At 34.5% G+C, this 19835-nt stretch overlaps 2 protein-coding genes across 3 annotated transcripts in view; both read left to right on the top strand.

Moving 5' to 3' along the window:
- LOC143225228 (homeobox protein BarH-like 1) overlaps positions 1-19835 on the top strand; it is a 96484-nt gene that overhangs the window by 15463 nt on the left and 61186 nt on the right. The window lies entirely within an intron of this gene.
- Positions 2622-19835, top strand: part of LOC143225227 (BTB/POZ domain-containing protein 6-A-like) — a 41900-nt gene continuing 24686 nt past the window's right edge. Inside the window, exons 1-2 of one of the 2 annotated variants that reach the window (XM_076454276.1) lie at positions 2635-2791; positions 10528-10665. The gene's annotated coding sequence lies outside the window, so the exon portion shown is untranslated. Of the gene's footprint in view, positions 2792-10527; positions 10666-19835 lie in introns of both variants that reach the window. The other variant, XM_076454277.1, reaches the window with a different exon arrangement.

Genomic DNA, 19835 nt, shown 5'->3' with positions numbered 1-19835 from the left:
TTCTCCATCTTTTCGCACCCTATGTCTCTCTCTTCCTTTTTTGTTCACCTTTGTCTATTTTCCCATCTTCTAACACCCTGTGTCTGTCTCTTACTTTCTTTCCTTAGGTATCCTTACCTTCATCATCTCTTTGTCCTCTATTTCTGCCCTTATATTCTCCCTCTACTCTGTGTTTAGAACACCATTGGCTCAAAAAGAAGTAATCATTAAGTATGATTCTGTAAAATCATTTGTCAAAGTTTTATAAAATCCATACACTTTAGATGGTGAGAAACATGAATGAAGTATATATGATAGAGGGATGTTTATAATAACACATAATTAATTTACTTATAATCCACAAAGACATTTAATTGCCTCTGTATCTACATGATTAAATACGAGGCTTAACGAATGTTTTATCCAATTTTTGCTGTCTGATGCATATATTTTCTCTCAATGTTTCTACTATTTTACCGCTGCATTACTTTATTTAATCTCTAAATTGTAAGAAATTCATACGCTTTTTGTAAACGCACTTAATTCTGAAGCTCCAACTTACAACAATAGTTTCTTAAAAATGTTAAATTACAGTCATGATGTAGATGTGGTTATCGACAAGAGGCCTAATGTGTCTAATCACTTCATTACTAGGATTTAACGAGGGCATAATTTCACTCGTGGATCAATATCGTTCCTGATAATGATAGAAGCTTTGTCAAAGTGATTTTGAAAACGACTCCACTTAGTTCGACAGATATAACAGACAGTGGCTTCTCTTTGTGTGTCTCCCCCCGTTTTCGTTCTCTAAAGGACTTGCTTGAACAAATTAAACAAGCAATTAAATTACGATTGTTGCGAAACATAATATATACGCCTTAGTACTTCAACAGAAATCTGACAAAGAAGTCTTTGATTTGCAAAGTGATGTAATGTCTGGTGAAATCAATGAATTTTAAGGAAAAAAGAAAGCATTTGAGATCTTAGACGAGATACAAAGTAAAAGTTTTAGTAATTTCAAAGACATTTTATTTCATAATGTGCTACGAAAAAAATAACATTGATGTTAATTTGTTCAAAAAGAAGAATTAGAAATACTATAAAGTAAGTTCTCCAGAACAGAGTTGGAATATGACCTTGTGCTTTTGTATCGGAATACAGATCGAAGGGTTCAAGGTTTGAGTAGTGATATTGCTGAAGATGCTCCATACTTTCAGATATAGACACGTTATAAGAGTGACAGTCAATCCCGTTATTCGGCTCAAAGAGCCACACAAAGCTCTTCTGGCTGCGAGTCGGGTGCTACTGATTGCTTTCCTGCAGGCCTGGCATGGCCTAGCGCGTTAAGGCGTGTGCTTCGTAATCTGAGGGTCGCAAGTTCGCGCCCGAGTCGCGCCAAACATGCTCGACCTCCCAGCCGTGGGGGCGTTATAATGTGACGGTCAATCTCACTATTCGTTGGTAAAAGAGTAGCCCAAGAGTTGGCGGTGGGTGGTGATGACTAGCTGTCTTCCCTCTAGTCTTACACTGCTAAATTAGGGACGGCTAGCACAGATAGCCCTCGAGTAGCTTTGTGCGAAATTCCAAAACAAACAAAAAGCTTTCCTGCAGGTCAGCAATTCAAAATTAGAGACAATTATACTTGAATTATAGGGTGTCTGATTTATCTGTTTAATTCGTGTGCCCATAAGGTGGAGTTTGGGTTGAAGTTTCCAAATTTGTCATCAGAGTATTTGCATTGTCATTATTCTTTCAATCTTGAGATATTTGTTGACTGAGATCATGTGATCATAAACAATAGGACGTACAGGAGAATGACTTGTTTACGTTTAAGCACAAAGTTCCATATTGAGCTATCTGCGCTTTGCCCACCGTGGGTGTCGAACGTTTGAGTTTTAGAGTTATACTCTTACAAATTTGTCGCTGAGCACTGTAAGGGAGGGGGGGGGGCGGACGGAACACTGTAATTGTTCACGATTCTGAGAATAATAACCTAACGCACACTTCTACCCCTATCCCCATACTTGTGTCAATACAGAATTGATCATAATTATATACCTTTAAAGTGGGCTGGCGATTTAAAAACAAAGATAAACATTTCGAAGAATATCGAATAAAAGTATTTAACTGTATAGTGAAATGGTTAACTATGCCATTGATATCTCCGTCACACCAAACATGCTCGTCCTTTCAGTTGTGGGGGCGTTATAATGTGTCGGTGAATTCCACTATTCGTTGGTAAAAGAGTATCCCAAGAGGTGACTGTGGGTGGAGATGACTAGTTGCCTTTCCTCTTGTCTTACACTGCTAAATTAGGGACGGCTAGAGAAAGGAATAAAAACATTCTATAAAAACAGTAAATTACTATAAACGATCTGTAATAAACTTGGCAAAAATAGCTTTGAGATTATACAGAAAATTGCGCTTAACTCTTACCAGACAATAAACTTTGATTAGAAACAGTTTTTAACGCTGGAAACGAGCTCGATAGATAAACAGCCGTTGTTTACACTGTATTCAGGAAATAGCCAACAGATGGCGATAACGTCATCGTTTCTTGTCACGTGCACGTGAGATGAGCGTCTGGCTTCATTTCCTTTTGTTAGATTTTTGGTGACGTCAGTAATATTTCCAAACATCCGCTGGGAGAATAATATTTGTGTTTGATATGTGTTTCATAAAAATATTAAAGAACTACAACAACATGGCGCAGAAGATATTCTAGTTCTGTCAAATTTTGATACACAGAACTAAACACATGAATCAAGACCCAGGAGGCCTTTTTCTATTGATTATCATGCAACAAAAAAAGGTTGGTACGATTTTCAGAGCAGTCATGAAACTAAAGAGTAAAATGTTGCATTATTTTGATCTTACTAGTGAAACCTCAAAACATAACAACTTTATGATGTTAAGAAGTGCATCTGTTATATTGTTCAATTAACGTTCTACAGGACGTAAAGGTCTGGATAAATGAAACGTTTCTTCTTTACCTTTAAAACTACATATAACATTTTGAGCTTTCCATAATATTTTCCTATTAAAACATCTACTTTATTTCAAATTATCAGCGTTTTCTGAAATTTGGTTGTTTAACCATAAGCATCTTTGTTTTCTTTCTGGTGTTTTTCATAGGAGACATTTTATACAACTGTTGAAAAAGGTTGTACGTCACTTGACATTTAAGTAAATGTAGAGATAAAGAAAAACAACAACAGATATGTGTCTTATATACGGTTATGCACGTTTTTACAGCTTTATACAACTTTATATAAATTTCAAAATTTTAATTTTCTTCGCAATAGAGTTACGTTCCATAAACAGTTACTAACGTATGCTGAAGCTAATAGCCAAGTAGGTAATATTACAAACTAGTTTTATTGGAGTTTTGTTTCTTATTAATTTCAGAGCTACATCAAGGCCATCTGCTGAAAATATCTTTAACTTGAACGGACAAATCCGAAGAAAGGCAGCTAGTTGACATCCCCTAACGCTGACTTTAGGGATACAATTTTAGGAAAGAATGGTAGAATTTGGACCATCACTGAAACACATTTAAGACCCTAAAGTGCGGTGCTAGTTTCTAAAGGCCGTGAACAATGAACTTTTTCGTTCAGAATTCGAGCACGCTAACCACAAGGTTTATTATTGTATCATAAGATGCTTATGAGGAAAGATGCTATTTGGGAGGGTGTGTTTGTATGTTTTTTTTACAGCAAAACCACATGGAGCTATCTTTAGGGTTATTGAGGGGAATCGAACCTCTGATTTTAGCATTGTAAATCCGTAGACTTACCACTGCCCCAGTGGGGACTCTGTCTGGAAGGACTATGCGAAGCAGTGAAATAGAGACGTAAAAATCAATATTTGTTATGTAAGATTCTTAGTATGAATATGTCATTTACGTTATACACTAATAAAAATTGCATATTTTGCCAAATCTCAGCATCTTTGAATTACATTCACTGTTTTTGCATTTACAGTTGTATTCCTATTCTGCCTGCAAGATAGCTCGAGTTCGGTGTAAGTAAACCCACCACATACAACCTTTATAAGGAGAAAAAAAATAATAGGACGCTTATTAATGCTACGACAGTGTAGTTATTATTTTCATATGCTATATGGCAAGGTCAAAGGTCATTGTTTTCATATACTGCATATAAAGGTCGAAGGTTAAAGTTTTCCACGTAACTTAAAATAAGAAATTTGTGATATGTTTCTATCGCTTCTCATGTTTGTAAATAAGGTGGATGTTTCAAATCTTGCTCTTAATCTGAACAAAAAAATCTGACTTGTTTTCTGCAGAGTATAAAAATAAATCTAAAGTAGGTCACGTGAAAGAATCCTTTACACATGGTTCACTTATACCAATAAGTTGTTGGATGCGTGCCAGCTTTACTCTCTATCCAAGGGGTTTGTTTGTTTTCAAGCGCAAAGCTGCACAATTGGCTAGCTAGTTGGCCGGTGCCAGTCGTATATCGAGCCCTAATGTTTTCAGTGTAACCTTCCAGTCTTACTGCTGAGTTACCTGAGGTCCTCTCCTTCGGGCAATAACCTGGCTTTGCATAGAAGCATGGCTGAACATTGAGTTATTTCTTAAACTTATAGAAATTAGAACATTCAGTTATTAAATAAAAACAATATCATTGTTGTGCGCTAATTCTTTATGTCTCATGAGAAGCACTACATGGCTGAAAAAAACGGACACAGTAAAAACGCTGTTTTAATGGCACTTTAGACATACACATGAGAACAATGTACAGCATTAATCATAGACGCTTCTTGAGAAATTTCTAGTAACTGCAGATTTTGTTCAAAACTATAAAAGCTTGGCATGGCCAGATGATTAAGGCACTCGACTCATCATCCGAAGGTCGCGGGTTCGAATCTCGGTCGCTCCAAACATGCTCGCCTTTTCACCCATGTGTGTGTTATAATTTGACGGTAAATCTCACTATTCGTTGTAAAAATGTAGCCCAACAGTTGGCGGTGGGTGGTGATGATTAGCTACCTTTCTTCTAGTCTAACATTATTAAATTTGAGACCACTAGAGCAAATAACCCTTTTGTAGCTTGGCACGAAATTCAAAACAAACCGAAACTTTTAGGCAGCAACGAACAAGAGTTACAAATACCGCTTACTCTTGGAGTGGATACTATAAACTAACAGTTTTTGTGGTTTTATTTCTGTAAAGCTATACAAGGGATTATCTGCATTCTTTCCACCGTATGGAATCGAATTCTGGATTTTAATGTTAAAAGTAAGTAAACTTTCCACTGCCCCCACCCCTACTTTCCCCAGTGGCACATTGGTATGTCTACGGACTCATACCCCTAAAAACCAGGTTTCGATGCCTGTAGTGGACAGGACATAGATATCCCTATTTGTAGCTTTATGTTTAACAGAGGGAACAACTAGTACTCTTAATACGTAAATATAACAATTAATTTACAACGTGTGTATGCCTTTATATGAATATTAAATGTATACTTACAGCATAAGTTAGATAGAATAATATATAAATAGTAACGCTATGTTACGTATTGAAGCTAAAATCCAGTTAATAATAAAACCATGAAGTTAGTGTGTAGGATTAGTTAGATAAAGGCGTACAATGTTATGTTGTTATTGAGTAAATTGCAATGTTTCGTTAGCTGAAAATTGCGTTGTCAAGGTTGTGTGTTTGGCTATCAGAACCTGTTAGTATGTTAGAGACTTCAAGTGATAAAAATGTAAGCATTAAAGTTAGACACATAGAAATAAAACAATTAGCTCATATCACAATTTTTAAAACAAAAGAATATAATATTCAAACCATATTGTTATTGTTAAACATACGTACGAAGCCTTACCACAATTGTTTGGGCCCATCATGGCCAAATGTGTTAAGGCGTTCGACTCGTAATTCGAGGGTAGCGGGTTCGAATCTCGGTCGCACCAAACATGCTCGCCCTTTCAGCCGTGGGGGCGTTATTATGTGACGGTCAAGCCCACTATTCGTTGGTAAAAGAGGAGCCCAAGAGTTGGCGGTGGGTGGTGATGACTAGCTGCCTTCCCTCTAGTCTTACACTGCTAAATTAGGGACAGCTAGCGCAAATAGCCCTCGAGTAGCTTTGCGCAAAATTCAAAAGAAATAAGAAACAACTGTTTGAAAGGAACGAATATAATTTTCAGACCATGTCATAATTGTTAAATACACAATAACATAACCATCGAGTCATATTGTGATTATTAGAAACACAATAAGATAATTGTCAGGTCATATTGTGATTACTATAAAAACATAAGATATCATGATGCTATATTATGATTGTTAGAAATACAATAAAGTAACCTACAGGTCATATTGTGATTACTATAAACACAGTAAGATAATCATCAGGTCATATCATGATTACTAGAAACGCGATAAAATAACTGTTATATCATGTCATGAGTGTAAAAGGCTGTTAACAAACCTTTGGGTTGCGCATATTGTGTTTCGCCTAAATATCTTAGATAACTTTTATCAATGATGTTTGAAATTTATTTTTTATGAATTTCTACAAACCTTTATACTAGTTAAAACAATAATTAAAAAAAAAACATAGATAGATTTGATTGACCATTAAACTTCAATCCGTTTATACATTCGAGAAAGATAGTAAAGCGACCTTTACTTTCTAGTAACAAAAACAAAACAAAACAAACAAAAAACAAACTTATCTCGGCCAACGTTTCGTCCTTACAGCTTCATCAGTGCTAATCGTATGAGAACTCCACAGGGGCAAAAGCTTGGTGAACTAAATTTTGTTTTTGTTAAGATAAAGTTAACGAAATATCATTTAAACTATTTGTTTATTTCACAATTTTCGAGGGAAGCTACACAAGGGGCTATCCGGACTCAGTCCACCACAAGAAATTGAACTACAGATTTTGGCATTATGAATCTGTAAAACTACCATTGATCGCTAGAGAACATATATAGTAGGAACAAGGTGTACGATGTTTAAGTTTTCGGAGATTTATTATTCTAGTGATGAAACAAACTTCTAAAAATAGCTTATATTCTCAGTTCAATATAGCAAATGTTTAATGTTGTAGAGGACATATCTGCATCTGATTATACTTACCAAAATGTGATGCATTTAAACGTTGAAGACACTTAACATCTGGTAGTCGTGCTGATGTTAGTGTTTTCTGGCTGTAGATGGGAATATTCGTGTTCTTTTACCACTATAATGTTACACTGCACGTGTACGAGCTTTAAGAATGACGATTAAACCTCACTATTCAGTGAAATGAGAGCAGCTCAAGAATTGGCGGTGTGATCTATTGAATACTGCTCCAGTATTAGGAACAGTTTTGTTTAGCTAGTCCTTGTATAGTTACGTGCGAAAATTCTGAAAAACAAAACTGAACTTTTGTACCTTATGACGGCTTCCACTGCCTCGAGGATAGTTGTTTTAATGAACTGCAAACCAGCATTACATGAGAACTTGCATTTAGAGGACGCTATTTGATAAGTAAGAAGTTGGAACTGTTACCAGGTGACGAACTAGAATGAAAACATAAGATGTGCAGTCATCAGGTAAAGATGAGCTAGTATTATGGATTGAGACGAGACGTATCTTCGTAAAAAACACTTTCACAGTCAAGTAAGATGTCCCATCATCAATTAAAAGTTAGTTTTAAGTAGTTTAACTAGACATGTGATTCTCTGACACCAGGTGGCTTTCTTTTTTGTTTGTGACGTTATATTGTACTATTTGCACTCTTTCAAGAATAAGTGCACTAAAAACTTATGACTCCTTGTTATGCTACGGGCATGTAGAGCACATGAATAACAGTTCATGTATATGTTAAACATGGTTGAATTTATTATACAATGAGAGTTACTCTTCGATAGAGTAAATTAATCTCTTTTACACTTTTTGTTTCTTTTCACGTTAGCTATATTTTCGTGCTCCATAATAATACCCAGCATGGGGCACGCGCAAACCCGATTCGATTTTATTACTCATCAGATTCTCTACCTGTTCACCCTCAAACCGAAATTTTTAGGCAGAATTACGTTAATCTATGATACAATGGGCAAGGTCATATCGACATAGGGAATATGAATTAGCCGTGGCTGTAATTAGATCTAAAATCGGTCAAAAAGGGACGGAGCTACGAAATAAAAGTTTGTACTTGAAAAAAATTAGAGCCATTCTTTGAGCCAGTATACAGCGACTAAAAATTTAAAATCCTAAAACGTTTAGTTACAAACCCATTATACATTATTGTTGCTTCCCTCCACGTGGCGCATCGGTGTGTCTGCGAACTTACAATACTATAAACCAAGTTTGGATACTAATGGTGGACAGAGCACAGATAGCTCATTGTGTACCTTGGTGTTTGACTTAAAAAACAACAAATAATACATTAGTGATACAATACTAAATGTCTTAAGGTTTAGTGGTTTGGTTACAAAACCCATAAAACGTACTGAACAACAATGTGTACACTTTCCCTTGGAAAGCGACAAACACGAGGTTCCGAGTATTCGTGATAGTTTTTACTACATAGTTATCAGTAACAGAAACAAAGTAACTGTTTTTCTATTTGATACAATCAAAATCAAAATACTGACAGGTGTTTCCCTATTCCCTTTGGTTGGGGAGATAATAGGGGACGCTCATAAAGATACTTTCTTTTCACCCCACTTCTGAAATAGGAATTAGATTGGGCGACCCGAGAAAAAAATAAAAATAAAATAAAATGTAAAATGAAGGCCCGGCATGGCCAAGCGTGTTAAGGCGTGCGACTCGTAATCTGAGGGTCGCGGGTTCGCATCCCGGTCGCGCCAAATATGCTCGCCCTTTCAGCCGTTGGGGCGTTATAATGGTACGGTCAATCCCACTATTCGTTGGTAAAAGAGTAGCCCAAGAGTTGGCGGTGGGTGGTGATGACTAGCTGCCTTCCCTCTAGTCTTACACTGCTCAATTAGGGACGGCTAGCGGAGATAGCCCTCGAGTAGCTTTGCGCGAAATTCAAAACAAACAAACAAACTAGCGGGGAGCAAAATGAAATAAAAATACAATACAAATAAATAAAAATAAAATAGAAAAATAAAAAATTAATGATGAAAGTAATGATACTGACATCGTGATAATAAGCAACAAAAATGAGCGAAAAGCCAACATGTACTAATTTTTTAATCTTGAAAAAAGATAATTAACATACTCATCAAATTTAAAGCTATTATGGATTATAATATCTAAATATTTAATTTCTAGTTTTCATAATTACAGTTAAATTGGGACAGTTACAATTCATTTTATTACAATACAGAATGTTTGCATTCTTAGGTTGTGTAATTATATTATATTAATATGAAAATATTTTTATTTTGTTGCTTCTACATTCAGAGTTAAAATATTATGATCTAAACTCATATATCATCCCATGTATTACTTTAATTGATGAGTAAGGCAGTACCATCCGTAAACGTAAATATAACTGTAAAAATTACTTCTGATAAATTTCAGACTCTATTATTAATAAGAAATGTAGTTATTCATGACTAATCTAATAGTTCGATACAAGAATGTAAAATAAAATAGAGTTATAGAAGAGTTTTCTGTTCGGACTAGAAAAATAAAAATTATTACTGGTGTACTGAAACGGCTAGTAAAAATTAGTTTATCAACAGTTTGCTAATGTAACTAGTAAAAGAATTTCGTTGCTGAATCAAGTTAAAAAAAAACATGATATCTTAACCAACTCGAGGTTTGTTTGTTTCGGATATTCGCGCAAAGTTCCACAAGGGCTGTCTGTGCTAGCCGTCCCTACTTTCTAGGTATGGGCAAGAAGGAAGGCTGACAATTAACAGTATCCACTACCAATTCGTGGGTTATTGTATTCGAATAACGACATTTTACATCACTCTTATAACGCACCTACGACCCACACTATAGCTGTTTCTTTTTCAGTTAAAATAATGGTTGAGACAAAATGCATAACTTATGTGATATTCTTTATCTTAGTTTCGAATTCTATGTTGCGACTAAAAGTTATTAAGCTTCACATTTGAAATGCGTAATGTGATTTAAATGCCTTTTACGTGTTTACGACGTAATAAAAGCAATACATGATTCTTGATCATTTCATTTAAATTTAAATGTAAAATATCAACGAATAAAATTAAATAAAAAATGACTAGGTTCTATTTCAGCTACAGTAAAGTTGAAAGTTCTCCACACATTACTTGTGGCGTACATTCTGCCAGGTTTATAAGCTGAGTAAGTGAAGCGGGAGATGCCACGTGCACTAGGTGTACTGTATGACTCACATTCCTAGTGAATGAAGACTCAGTGGCTATAAATATCATAGCTCAGTTTGGAAAGCATCCCGTTAGCATCCAGCGGACTTGCTAGTGGAGATATTTTTCAAGCTACTTTCTCCCCCACAGCATCTCCATATCTTACAGGGAATGAGGTCGAAAATATAGGACATTCATTCAATAACAAACACTGTATATATAGGGAAGTATGAGAAATATGTTGAACGAAGTCTAACTGTCAGTTTCAGTGTTGATGTGACTTGCCTCTCCGTGAAACAGAAGCATCTTGTTTCCCCTGAATTCACCAACTCAAAACTAGCCCAGACTTATAAGCGATAGGTGGAACACAACAAAGAGGATAGATATGCTGATTGAATAGGGTAAGCATTACATGAGAGTAAATTCTAAATCGTACTGTGTTCTCTAACTTAAGCGTTAAAATTTAAAAGTGCAATCGAAGTAATATTATTAAACATACTGATGAAAATGTGTATAAGCCTAGCTATAGAGAAACAAGTCACAGTATACGATGGTAACTACTGACTGTACAGGAACTAGTCTCAGTGTCCTGTTGTAATTACTAACTATAGAAGAACTAGTCACAGTATACGGTGGTAATTACTAACTATACAGAAAGTGGTTACAGTATAGAGGAACCAGTCACATTGTACGAAGGTAATTAATACCAATACAAGAAGTTGTCACAGTGTACGGAGGTAATTGATAACTATACAAGAGTAATCACAATATACGGAAGTAATTAATAACTACACAAGAAGAAGTCAGAGTGTACGGTGGTAATTTATAACTATACAAGAAGTATTTAGATTGTACAGAAGTAATTGATAACTATATAAGAAATAGTCACAGTGTACGGAAGTAATTAATAACTATATAAGAAGTAGTCACAGTGTACGGTAGTGATTAATAACTATACAAGAAGTAGTCAGAGTGTACGGTGGTAATTTATAACTATACATGAAGTATTTAGATTGTACAGAAGTAATTGATAACTATATAAGAGATAGTCACAGCGTACGGAAGTAATTAATAACTATATAAGAAGTAGTCACAGTGTACGGTGGTAATTAATAACTATACAAGAAGTAGTCAGAGTGTACGGTAGTAATTTATAACTATAGAAGAAGTAGTCAGAGTGTACGGTGGTAATTTATAACTATATAAGAAGTAGTCACAGTGTACGATGGTAATTTATAAGTATACAAGAAGTAGTCACAGTCTACGGAAGTAATTAATAACTATATAAGAAGTAGTCACAGTGTCGGTGGTAATTTATAACTATAGAAGAAGTTGTCATAGTGTACGAAAGTAATTGATAACTATTAAAGAAGTAATCAGAGTGTACGTTGATAATTTATAAGTATACAAGAAGTAGTCACAGTGTACGGAAGTAATTAATAACTGTTTTAAGAAGTAGCCACAGTGTACGGTGGTAATTTATAACTAGAAAAAGTAGTCACAGCGTACGGAAGTAATTAATAACTATATAAGAAGTAGTCACAGTGTACGGAACTAATTAATAACTATATAAGAAGTAGTCACAGTGTCGGTGGTAATTTATAACTATAGAAGAAGTAGTCAGAGTGTACGAAAGTAATTGATAACTATTCAAGAAGTAATCAGAGTGTACGTTGATAATTTATAACTATACAAGAAGTAGTCAGAGTGTACGGAAGTAATTGATAACTATATAAGAAGTAGTCACAATGTACAGTGGTAATTTATAAGTATACAAGAAGTAGTCACAGTGTACGGAAGTAATTAATAACTATACAAGAAGTAGTCACAGTGTACGGAAGTAATTAATAACTATATAAGAAGTAGTCACAGTGTACGGTGGTAATTTATAACTAGAAGTAGTAGTCACAGTGTACGGATGTAATTTAATAACTATACAAGAAGTAGTCAGAGTGTACGGTGATAATTACTAATTATAGAGGAACTAGTCACAGTGTATGGTGATAATTGCTCACTATAGAGGAGCCAGATTTGCACTTAATAACAAACAAAGAAGAAATCAAACAACTCTTGCATAAACTATGTAATCAGTTGTAGTAGGCTCTTGTGTTATACATTGTTTGGGTATGCTGTTGGGAGTTTATGATAAAACGAGAAAATTATTTCTCACAGCGTCCATAAGAAGTTAATATTACTTTTACAGGTTCGTACAAGCCACTTTACTAATGGCAGAGTCAGTTTTTAAAATGGAACACTGGGTTATTATGTTCATCTTTGATAACAAGATCGTATAATACACATTAATAAAGCCCCTGAGTAATTAATAGTCGAGGCTTATTTTAAAAATACGATCTTGATTATATTGATAATTTCTGTTCACCTTAATTGATTTTACATCAATAGCCTATTGTTCCGACCAGTAGTGTGTTTGTTTTATTCCAGCTAGTCTGAAGAGTTCTGGATTGAGTGAAAGGCTTCACCGGCAAAGGCTACGATGAATGTAGTGTGATTGGAGTACTATAATTATACACTTTTATAATTCTTTAAAATTTCTAAGAAATTAGATTAAGAAACTAGTGTTTGAAAATGTGATAGGCCTAATACTAATACCTCATTATATGATAAGAATAATTTATAAATATTTATTATTATATTATACTTCAGGCATATTTCAATAAAATTTATATGTACTGAAAAATCAAATGATTCGACATGCCAGATGTTTACTATATTAACAAATAAAACTACAAAATAAAGTTTCATACACATAAAATGTAAGTGAGTTTGGTTTGTTTTGAATTTCACGCAAAGCTACACGAGGGCTATTTGCGCTAACCGTTTTTAATTAGCAGTATAAGAATAAAGGGAAGGCAACTAGTCATCATCACCCACCGCCAACTCTTGGGCTACTCTTTTACCAACGAATAGTGGGATTGACCATAACATTATAACGCCCCCACGGCTGAAAGAGTGAGCATGTTTGATGCACAGGGATTTGAACCCGCGGCGTTTGGATTACGAGTCGAGTGCCTTAACCACCTGGCCATGACGGGCCTATGTAAGTCTGTCATGTTTAGTGGCAAGAAAAAAAAATAGATACATGTTACAAAGGCACTACTTTCTCAACCAAAACCCAATTGTTTAAATACTGATACTGAGTGAAATAGGTGTAAAACTATGATTCCAACGCTTTCGGTGGTTTGACGGTAAAGGCTTAAGAGGGTAAAATTTAGGTTTCGATCCCTTGGTAAGGACAGCAGAGATAGCTCATGAAAGAGCTTTGTGCTTCAACTAAGTAAATTAATAAGCATTTGTTACCTACAATTTTCGGGGACAATGAAAATTTTGCTAGTTAACTGTTACATTTAAGATGGCCAAAATTAGTATGAATTTTAATGGTCTGGCGGAGCGTAATAATTATAGCATTCGATTACCATTCGAATCCCGTCACCGAAAATGGTTGCCCTTTAAGATGTAGCGTTTTTATGTGACGATCAATTCCACTTTTCGAGTAACTCAAGAGTTAACAGTTGATTAAAACATTTCTTTCTAGACTATCACTTATAAAACTAGGAATTGTTTGAACATGTAGCTCTCGAGTAGCTTTGCACAAACATTATCAAACAATTTTAAACTATAACAGATGAGGAGAGAAAAACTAATTACATATTCAACAAAAAGGGGGATTCGCCACATTTCTCGGTTTTAAAGGTATAGTAGCTTCATGCTTGTTCGTCTTACACTCTGTATTTATCGTTAAACAAAATCTACATTATGTGCTGTCTGTGGTGTCTTACCGCTAAGCCATAAACGTATAAATACAGACATAACTCGCAGCTTCAGTGGCTATGATATTTTTATATATCAATAGAATTATATGCTTTATCGAAATGTTAGGGTTTGGGTTTGGTGTCTTTCAAATTTCACGCAAAGCGACACGAGAGCTATCAGCGCTAGCCATCCTGATTTAGCAGTGAAGAGCTAGAGAGATGACAATTAATCACCAACGCCTACTGTCAACTCTTGGGCGACTGTTTTACCAACAAATAGTGGGATTGAACAAAACATAATACGCCTCCACTGCTGAAAGAGCGAGCAGCATGTTTGGTGTGAAGGGGATTCAAACCTATGACCCTCATTACGAGTTGAACGCCATAAACACCTGACCATTTCAGGCTGGAAATATTACGGAGAGAAAAACCCAAACCACAAGAGCTAAAATACTAATTTTTATTCAAACTGTGTGCAGATACAACCTTTTAGGTTTAGTGTAATTGAAGGTTTTTAACTTCCAAAAGTCGTAACATAAAGAATCTGTAGCTGTGTCTGTGTAACATGTTGTGTAAAAGATACATTAACATTTTAAACAGAAAATTCGCCTGGAATTTAAGTTTTGAATGTGATGATATTTTTTCAGCATTTAAAGAAAAATGTTTGGACAAAAATATTTTATCCCAGAGCTTTTTGTTTCTAAGGTTTACTTGTGTTGCCAGTTCTTATGTTGTTTGTGTTACCAGTTCTTATGTTGTCTTAATGATATTTATACAAAATACGAAATCTTATCGTTGTCTCATTAATTTTTAGTTCTTTAAGAGTTGTGAGAGAAGCGTCGATGTCTTTAAGAAGGGGATGCTTGATATCACAATATAAGTAAATGAGAAGGGTCAGAGGTCATATGTATGTAGAGGTCACATTCTTTTGCTAGCATAGGTACACTGTAGTCCAATGTTTTATAGGAGTTGTTTCAAAATTAATAAATAACTATATTTTCTTAAGTTACAAATGCATACGTAATACATTCTAGCAGTCTATGGAGGGTAATAATGCGTTGTATTGGAAAAATGAAGTGGTCTCATTAAATAACACTTTATGAAAATTCATGGTATTTGGGACAATAATATAACTTATTCTGGGAAACACGTTCACAAATGCAATATAATTTTAGAAATAAGGGTACAGCCTTTAGTCCTTATTCCACATACTGATGGAACTTTCATCCGCTATGGAGATGAAGGTTTATTATTATAAATAGATAAAGTGAAGAAGTGATAATGTTTTAGGGGGTGTATAATTTCCTCACTAGTTTAAGGAAACTTATAATTGTGAATAAATACTGTGAAGAAATGGCGGAGTAACAGTTATGGTACTTAGAATGTGTCCTGTTTATATTTGCGTTGGAGAACGCGAGTACTTGAAAAGGTTTCATTAAGAAGGGTTAGCAGACGAACACGTATGTGGGACGTAATATGTTTTACATCAGTCTCTGCAACAGAAATGAAATATCACTTTTTGGGCATTAATTTAGGGTTACTGATACCCAGAGAATGTTTATTTTAACCTTTGTTTAATTGATATTTCCAGGTTATTGCGTTTTTTTTCTTTCATTACACACGAGATTCGTCCTCTGGTGGGACAATGATAAGGCTACGACCTAACAACGCTAACATCTGGTTGGTGCCATTAAAAATCTCGAATCTGAGTGTACATTTTCAGACAGTAAATTGACAGATTTTTGCAGTTTTTTGTACCAGAGTTTGAATTCTTAACCGTCTCATGCAGTAACCTGAGGATCTGGAAGAATAGCCTAATCCATGTTTTATTTTTCTCCCTCGAGCAGGATTTGAACTTGGGACCTTCCACATTCTAGGCAAACGTTCTAAATAATAAAGTAATAACTAATTAGTGATTAGACTTGATGATCACTTACACTCCTAACAATGATAACAGTTCTCTCCATATTATCATTTGTAGCAAGAAATGCATAATTAGATATTAATGGGGTGCAGTAAAAAATTAAACTAGTAATTCGTGATATCTTGTTCGAGTTGACAGCAATGTATGATAGGTATACACAAGAACTTTTTTGTTGCTGTCATTCAACCACATGATTCTTGTAATAGGGCATTGATTCTTTAGGGTTCTTTAGCTTGAAAAGTAAGCGGAAGAAGAAAAAAAAAACATTCCTATGACGTAGGTCTTCTCCTACACATGGTGTTAAATATCATTACGTTTAGTGTTGCAACATCAATGTTAATATCGGAATAAACCACTACGAAGTACTGTGGTCTGATAAAATAACATTTTATGAAAATTCATGGTATTTGGGAAAATAATATAACTTTTTCTTGGAAACACTTTCACAAAATCAATATAATTTTATAAATACGGGTACAATCTCTAGTCCTCATTTCACATACTAATGGAATTTTCGTCCACTATTAATGAATTATGATTATGAATATGTAATGTAAAGAAATTATAATGTTTGAAGAAGAGGGGAATAATTTCTCTAGCAGTGAGTTGAAGTATATATATATATATATATATAAATAGGTAACATGAAGAAGTGATAATATTTTTGGAGATGAAGAGGAAGGTGTGATTTATAATGAAGTTCTGAGACAAAGGTTTACTGTAAAACATTTCAATTTCACCTCATTTGATAACGTCCCCAGCTGGTACAGCGGTAAGTTTAGGGATTTACAATGCTGAAAGCAGGGGGTTCGATGCCCCCGGCGGACTTAGCAGATAGCCGCACGTGGCTGTGCTATAAGAAAAAAAATACACTCCTTTGATAACGAGCTGTATCACTAAAACATAAAGTACTTGACACAAAGAATATTTGAGTTAACAACTCGTATTTGATGATGAATTTTAAATACTGATAAAATTAATATGTAAAAAAGCAAAGTGGGTAAGAGACATTTAACAAAAAACAGTCTTCCCTGACCTGGCATGACTTCAGGACGCTTTATTCGTGCTCGGAGGGTCGCGGGTTCGGAAGCTACTCGCCCTTTCAGCTATGAGGGCGTTAGTATGTGATAGTCAATCACAATATTCGTTAGTAAAGAGTTGGATAGGTAGGATGACTAGTTGCCGTCTCTCTAGTCTATTACTTTTAACTTAAGGACAGCTAATGTCGATTTTCCTCGAATAGTTTTGCGTAAAATTAAACAGAATAAATAAACACCCTGTTTATATTTACGATTGAGGAAAATTTACCAAATTCTATACGTATTGCTGAGTAGCTTGTGTTTCTTCATCCAAATGTTTTTCAACAGTCGGAAAGTAACGAAAAGTGTAGCACAGTTCTAATAGTAACTGTACTATAAAATAATATATTAGATATTACTACAATGCTGTGTTGCCTCTGGTGCAAGCTGTGGCGACATTTTTAACAACGTGACCATTTCAATACCATACCACCAGAAATACTTATGGTAATGTAATGAATGAATAAAGATAGAAAAGTGAAATATATCTATTTATGAGCTTTAGGCATAATGTATAATAGCTAAAATTACAATATTATCTTTATTATTATGTTTCTTAGGAGAGAAGGAAATGATAAAATCATATATTCTTTTAGTCATGGTATTTGGAGGCTTGAGGTCACACGTGCAGATAGGCTGTTTTAGTGAAGACATAATAAAAACTGTTAAAGATGCAAAGTTACTATGAATATTTCTCTTAAGTAATTATTTTTTTTTCTGTAAAAGTTTACTTTGACCCTAAATTCAGTTTGTTTTGTGTAATATAGAAGTTTATGACGGAAGCACGAATGACAAGTGTGATGTTTATAACAGTTGAAAAATATTAGTCTATCTTTGAAGAGATTACATTTATCCAAGTAGGACTTTCTTTAAACGTGCCCACTTCAGCTGGATGGAGTTTTATTTCGAAACAACATTGAAAACGTCATATCTTCATTAAACTTCTTGTATTGCCTAATTGTTGTACCTGAGATACTTAAGCTCAGGATTCCTTTATAATCATTCAAAGCTAGTGACCTCTGGTGGGTTAGAGGTAAGTTTACAAACTTACAACGATATAATCTGGGATTCGATTCCCTCCGGTGGATAGAGCGCAGATAGTCCATTGTGTAGCTTTGAACTAAAACAGCAACGAGAAACAATGCTAGTCTCTCGTACAACGAAGTTATCACACGTTTAAAGCCATCAGAAAGTATGGTCAATGCTGATTTCCGTATAAAATCTAGTAACGAAATAATATGACAAGTAAACTAGTTTTTACAATCCTCATCCTAGACTATTATTAGAAAGTGTGTTTTTAAATTTTAAGATTACGTATTTCAGTTTAATTTATTTAATTCAATAAGTAAGAATGAAACGTTAAAACAACTGAAAGTTAGAAGTACTCTTTGTATGTTTGCATATATTAATCATAAAGAATCATTGGTGACATGTACTTTTAAACTGTTATTACTTCTTAGCTCAATATAGTAACTATAGGTTGTTGATTAAGGGATTGTGTTAAGGTCTCCTAACTTGACGGATACAGTGGGTAATTTTGAACGTGATGAATAGCTATGTCTCCCGCTGGGCAGTAAGTCTACGGATTTACAACGCTAAAATCAGGACTTCGATTCCCCTCGATGGACACAGCACATAGCCCGATGCAGCTTTGTTATAAGAAAAAACACACAAACAAATAACTATAAATAGTGTTAAATTTGACTTATTAACTTAATAAACACTCACACGCACAGATATATTCTGGTTTATAAGTGATGACATTTCGCATGAATACTAGAAGAAGGTTTGGCACAAGTGATTATATGTGACGTCTAGACATTTTCTGAGTATTCAGATTTGATCTGAGGTGAACGTGACACCTCAAATTTGTTAGAGACTTGGAGGAAAATATTTTAGTAACACACTCAAGAGAGCGATTTAGGAGGTGAGCGAGTTTAATATAGAATTAGTTTTGTTTGAGTTAATGTCGAAGGTAGCAGAATGACTTTGACAAGTAAGTGATTGTTAAGTTTTACTTGTGAATTAGGCCTATCACTTGATTGTCATTATTTCGTTAAAGCATACCCTCCAGTGGCACAACGATATATCTACGGATTACAACGCTATAAACCAGGTTTCAATATCCGTGATTAGCAGAACACAGATAGCCCATTGTGTAGCTTTGTGCTTAATTACACACAAATAAACGTTAAAGCAAGTAATCTGTAATACTTTTAATGGGAGATAAGAAACGCTTTCGTTATAATTAAGTTGATTATTTTGTCGAACAATATAAACGAATCCACACAACAATAAAAACTGTTAAAACATTAAAGTCAGGAGTAGGATTATTTTCACCCAACAGCAGGAACCGTTATAACACTAATGTCAGGTGTAGAATTATTTTGATTAAAGCAAAACTTAATTCAGGTTGAGCTTCCGATTCAAAATTTTTACACGTTCTGAAACTTAAATCGAAAATTTGCTAGAAATTATGAAAAACTGGGAAGAACTAAAAGGTGGGTTAAAAAGAAAACAAGAAGAAAGACAAAGACAATTACAGGAAACTAAAAAGAAAGATACAGAAATTTAAGAGGGGATTTAAAACAAATGACTTAAGATTTAAAAAATCATTAAGAACAAAAATAGATTTGACTGAAAACAAGACTAAAGAAACTACAGAAGAAGTGCAGAAGAATTAAAAATACAAACTTTAAGAAGTGTAAGAAAGATTTGTGAGATGTAGAAATACTGCATTGACAAAAGAAATAGGCAAAATGCAAAAAGGCATCTACAGTATACAGGAAGATCATAAC

Source organism: Tachypleus tridentatus, chromosome 9 (genome assembly GCF_004210375.1).
Source record: "Tachypleus tridentatus isolate NWPU-2018 chromosome 9, ASM421037v1, whole genome shotgun sequence".
Classification (NCBI taxonomy): Eukaryota; Metazoa; Arthropoda; class Merostomata; order Xiphosura; family Limulidae; genus Tachypleus; species Tachypleus tridentatus.
Note: the sequence above shows the minus strand (reverse complement) of the source record. Positions and strands in the feature narration are given on the sequence as shown.